The 5,879-nt window shown below is 39.2% G+C and overlaps 1 protein-coding gene across 2 annotated transcripts in view; it reads right to left on the reverse strand.

The window, feature by feature from the left end:
* The window catches only part of spop (speckle type BTB/POZ protein), an 85,724-nt gene extending 84,829 nt beyond the window's left edge, over nucleotides 1–895 (reverse strand). The window contains exon 1 of one of the 2 annotated variants that reach the window (XM_032537022.1): nucleotides 813–895. The gene's annotated coding sequence lies outside the window, so the exon portion shown is untranslated. The remainder of the gene's footprint in view (nucleotides 1–812) is intronic. The other variant, XM_032537023.1, reaches the window with a different exon arrangement.
* Nucleotides 896–5,879: the final 4,984 nt, after the last annotated feature.

A 5,879-nucleotide genomic window follows, 5' to 3' on the forward strand; every position in this document is an offset into this window, starting at 1 on the left:
TTAGGCCTATTGGCAGACATCCATTTAAATGTAACCAATGGCATATATAGAGCCTTTTTTCCTATGCCCACTGAAGTTTCTCAGCTTGCACTCTACTAACATTTGTGTGGTCCTGTAGCTTTGCATAAAAAATGGTTGTCATTCACAAGGCTACTTTCACTTTTATACTTTAAGTAGCCTACATTTCCAAGCCTGTACTTTGTTACTTTTACTTGAGTTAAGAAGTTAAATCAGTACTTCTACTTTTACCAGAGTATTTTTTAACACAAGTATCTGTATCTTCTACTTGAGTACGGGAAGTGAGTACTTTTGCCAGCTCTGATGGTTTGTACAGGTGCAACCATGGAAGTGTTAACCTGCAGCCGTCCTGCACTTCGCATGGAGATGCAACAGGGGCGGGGGGGGGGGGGGGGAACAGGGTCAACTATTTGGCAGGATACTTAGACCGAGCCGGAGGATGTAGCACCCGCGTCTCTTATACTATGCTCATTATTTCGCACCTGAAATTTTTACATAAATATATTTTACTGTAACACACACAAACAACCAACAGAGCTCGTTATGACACAGAAAATGCCACAAAAAAAAAACACCCGAAAAGTTCTCCACACAGTCTCGACATCTCAAATAACAAACCTGAGCCGTTACTAACCACTAACCTCCTAACATTAGCCAGCTAGCGGCTAATATTTAAGCCCTGTAAAAGTGTTCCCCGCGTTAAAGCGAGGCGAAGCGCACGTTGTACAGGGAAAGTAGCACAAGACACAAACGATAAGTGTGCGAAGAGACAATAGTGTAGATATAAAGCTCACCTTTGTTTCGCTGTACCACGAAAGGGATGAAGGATTTTTGAAATGTCACTGCATTTCCGGGTTAGCCTATGACGTGTACAGGCGCCCTTCAAGCGGCTGGCCATGCTGGGATTGTTTTGGTTTTGGTCCTCTGGCTGTTACACTAGAAAAAACACCTCCACATCCTCCATGGCATTTAACCCTCAGTGGTGGCAAAACTGGGATTAGTTAAGTTTTATTTATTTGAACATAAGTCATTACTTATTGATGCTAATAAAGATATGAGATACAACTTAATGATCCCCCAGGAAGGAAACTTAGCATTATGGCAGTGCGTATAAAAATGTGCAGATCCTTTCCCTAAGTAAAAGTGGGGAGCATTTTAAGGAAAATTGAAGTATTGAATTTGAAATTCTTCTTATGTAGCAGAATGGCCCATGTCAGAGTTATCTTATTTTGTGGATTTATTTTGATTATTTCAGCATTATTGTGTACAATAAATTGTATTGTTGAAGCTGGTGGAGGTAAAAGAATATTCATTAACGTATATGAGTGTATATATAGTGTATATAGGTGGAGGGATTGTATCTCCAACTTGGCCTTGGAACACCTCGGGATCCCCCAGTCCAGGATGGATGGATGCTATGTACTGTAAATATAAACTTTTTGGGGTTTTTTTAGCGTGGAGAGATCCATCAGATTTTATAAGCTTATTTATGTTTTGAATGAAAAATCTCAATCGGCAAAGTAACTAGTAACAATAGCCTTCAGATAAATGTAGTGGAGTAAAAGCTTACAATATTTTCCTCTGACATGTAGTGGAGTACAATTATGAAGTAGCAGAAAATGAAAATACTCAAATAAAGTAAATGTTTCTAAAAAAATATATACTTAAGTACAGAGTAGAAGTACTAGGTACATTTAACCACTGCCAAGAAAGTAGATTTTTTTTTAAAACACACGATACGGATGAATGTAAAATTTATACTGAAAAAAATGAAGCTACCGTAATTTAAGCTTGCTTAAGTGTGCATGAATGTAATGCAAGTGCAAAATGAATAGTTCCGTTTTGTACATTTGGAAAACAAAGGGATAAATTCTTCCATTAGTTAGTAGAGTAATAAAAAAAGACTATTGGCTTAGAAATAGTGAAGGAAAGGGGCAACAAAGGGAAGGACCCAAATGCAAACAGTTGGGGCTGATGTCAAAACTATATGCACGTTACTGTAATATGTGTAAAATGTGACATTTCTTAATATATGGAGAACAAAATGTAGCCAGACATTAATGCTGAAGACATGTCTAAAAGTAAAAAATAAGTGTCTTTATTGCAGCATGCAATAACCCATTTTCTATTTGGAGCTGGATGCTTGGTGATTTATGGTGCAGGCACACACAGATAGATTGTTTGTTTCCACCAGTAATTACTGCACTTAATTTCCAGAAATCTAGTTAATTTAAGTTCAATTAAAAAAAATGTAATGTCAAGCCCTATTAGATGCAAGTACTCTGCCATGCATGCTTTTTTTGTTATTTATTATTGCCCTCAGGAAAGTGGGTCATATACGCAGACAAGACATGTGAGGATACAGAAGGTAATGCAAGAAGAAATTAAAAGTGTACTGAGAATAATGCAAAACATGAACTATAGTGCAGTGCCTTTTAAAAGATGTACAGCTTTTTCCCGGTTTGATGATATGACATGAAAAGATGTGCTATATAATATGATCATGATCTTGATGCCAGCATCTAAATTGGTTATGAAAAGAGTGGTGTGCACGCTTGTTTATGTTGCAGATGTGAGTATGCAGTATTGTGAATATTAAGTCACCACATGTGGGTAGCTGCCCGTGTAGGTTCACCTGGCAATTTAGCAATGTTATAAGAATATCATTATATGATTTTCTCTTTTGAAGATCTGAATAACAATTATCCAACTTCAACAAAAGCACTTGGGATGCACTACAAATTTGCTGTGATGCTCATCCAAAAGGTTGTCTGTTGGGATATTTAGTCTAAGACAAAGCAAATTAGGGAGATAAACAAAAAAGGAAAGAGAAATCTGGCAATTGAATAAAGGGAAGAAGGAAAAAGTTATTACACCTGGATTGGTTTTTTTTCTCATGAATGTTTGATCTCTGGAGTAACAACATTCTGCAGGGACGTTATTGATCCTTTTACAGGTAGAATATGCTTCTCTGTTGTCCAAAACCGTCCACATTGACACAGTTTTAAGCATGTCCTCCAAACCATACAACCATATAGTTTATTCCTACTCTAATACAACCCATAGCGGGGTGGTGGCAGGAAACAATGCACACAGAAGCATTTTCTGTCTTCATTTCCTAACAAATCACGGTTTTAAATACATTGTTAACGCTGTTAAACTGTCTCAGTTTGGTTAGGTTAAGGCACAACAACCACTTGGTTAGATTTTTTTTTTAAAGATTGTAGTTTGGGTTCAGTACATTTAATACGTTACTTAACTTTCAGTTACTTAACGGTCATGATCACTACGACCACTTGAGGGCGCTTCCACTACAAACGTAAGAATGGTTCGTGCTTGTTGCTTAAACAAACAACCTATAGGGTCGTTTTTTCGTGGGAGGATGGTCTCATTTCATATCATAAGCATCTGTGTTGACATTCTGTGTAGCTACTCATGGTGTTTGGAATAATAATCTAAATTTTCTTTTGTCATTTTGTTGTTGTTGTTGTTAATCTACAGTGCATCCCTACATGATTCATAATGTGGAATTTCCCCAGCTGGTGTGATGTTTCAGTACATGAAATTGTATTACTGTGTGACAATCCCAGCTTACTCCACAGGTCTGGCACCATGTTCAGCCAGGGTTTAGCGCTGGAGTTTAATGCAATTATAAATAAATAAGCATGTGGTCGGGAAGAAGACAGGGCCCTATGGGGACATGCGGAGAAAAAAAAGAGGAAGTTTAATTAAAGCTGCAAACTGCACTCCCACACACGGACACACAGTAATATAGGCAAACCAATACACACCAGTTATGTGTTTGTGTGTGCAACTCCCTTGCCAGTGTGAATATGTGTTTACAGCTAAAACTAAACAAAAGAGGGAACTGTGAGTGCATGCGGTGCGTGAGTATCAACGTGCACATGCTTGCTTTTGAACATCCATGTGTGCACATATCTTCAGTCAAACCACTACATGAGGAGGGAAATGTGAGTGCAGAATAATCCGATGTTGTGTTCAGGTAAAGTCCTCTAAATATCTTCATCACACAGGTTACCCTCCTGACAACTGAGAGGATTTTTTTTGCTTGAACACGACATTCACACTCTCAACACAACCACGGTAAATTATTTGGTGTATGCAGCCATGTTTTTGTTACATTATTTTCAGCAAAATGATTAAACTGCCATTCTCCTTGTAATTACCTAAGGGGTGAAGGCAAAGGCACAGCCAGTAAAAGGCTGATGAGGGAGTATTGAATTTGCACTTCAATTAGAGTGCTTATAAAGTGTGGATTACACAAGGACTCCAGGGCCACTGCTCTCGCTCAATTACCACAGCGTACTATAGGAGGAGGGACAACAAGCAGGAGAGGTGGACTGTGAACGCATCAGGGCAAAGCAGCAAGGTGTCGGAGGAAGGAACAAAGAGAAAAAAGTATGAGATGCTGAATGATGGTGCAGCCTGAGCCAAGTCTTTAATCAGGACAGATCCATGCAAATGCAAGGACAAACAACTGGAGGGAGATCCATTCATGTGTGACTCTGGTCTCTCTCAATCCAAGTTCTGGCCTTGGATTCACCAAGGACATCTAAAAAACATAAAGCCATCTGAGGTTGGACTTCCCTGGCGCTGCACAGACTAGTACTTCCCTGATTTGAAATGCCTCTGCATGTGCATTCATTTCCATTTTTCTGTGTTGTTTAAACAAGTCTCCTTCAATTTTAAGGGTGTACAGAGGGATCTGTTGAAAAGAATCCAAAAAAACAACCTTAACAATGTGTCTGAGTCCCTGAGTTAATTCTCAAATGGATTATTGAGCCAATGAGTGAAAATCACCGGCCATTTAGAGTGGATTTGTCTGCGAGGCAGCGATAAACGACAGCTCGCTTTTCTCCAGCTTAGCTCCTCGATTCTGAGAAGGAGATGCTTGAAGGGCATGCTTTTGGAGTAAACAGACCAATGGCATTGAAGGAAAAAAGACGAATTTCAATTTCCTTACTTGGCTGTGCTTATTAAGACAATGTGAGATGATATGTGAATAATGGATTGTTATAGAGACGTGTGAAGAGTTCCTGGTGCTTAATTACTGGTTGTGATGTTTGCACAGTGAGATGTTAAAGGTTTCAAAGGGAAAATGTGCAACTCTGAAATCACTTTTACAGTATAATAAATTGGAGGCTGCAAAAACACAGGGTGGCAGTGTTATACATATGGGGAGCTTACCTGAATTCAAACATTCAAGTGTTATAAGATGTAACTAGCAGTTGCACGAATGCAAAGCTTATGCTAAATGGATATGTGGAGAAAGAAACAAAGGACCACCTAACAGTTTACTGCAAAAAGGGATTTTAATCTCCAGCAATTTTCTTTCTGTTTACTGTAGATCATCTCCTTCCTTTTTACCTTTCTCTCCTTCACTCTGTCTCTCATTGCTACTGTCAACAAAGAATGTGCAGGCTTCCCACAGGCCCTAAAGGAATCTCTCACACTGCACTCACATAATCACTTCAGACCCGGCTGTTTAGGCCGACATCTCCACTGGGACTTACCAGCCGCTCGCTGCAGGCCAAATCAGACCACTGAGTTAAAAAAAAAAAAGACAAAAAGAAAAAAAGAAAATCAACTGCAACAGTGAAACAAAGAAGTGCAAGACAGACAGAGGAGCATGACCAGTCTGAGAACATCAAGCGCTCGTCTTTTGGTGGCTGAATGTCATACATCCTCCTTCAGTAATGGGATGATATGGTGCCCTCCTGTATGAAAATGATAGTCTTTAGGAGGCTTCCTTTCAAAGTGCAATAGACACCCACATATTGTGTATTCACAGTGTTCAGCGTTCAGTGTGTGTGTGTGTGTGTGTGTGTGTGTGTGTGTGT

The sequence above is a fragment of the Etheostoma spectabile genome, chromosome 15, assembly GCF_008692095.1.
Source record: "Etheostoma spectabile isolate EspeVRDwgs_2016 chromosome 15, UIUC_Espe_1.0, whole genome shotgun sequence".
In the NCBI taxonomy this organism is placed as follows: Eukaryota; Metazoa; Chordata; class Actinopteri; order Perciformes; family Percidae; genus Etheostoma; species Etheostoma spectabile.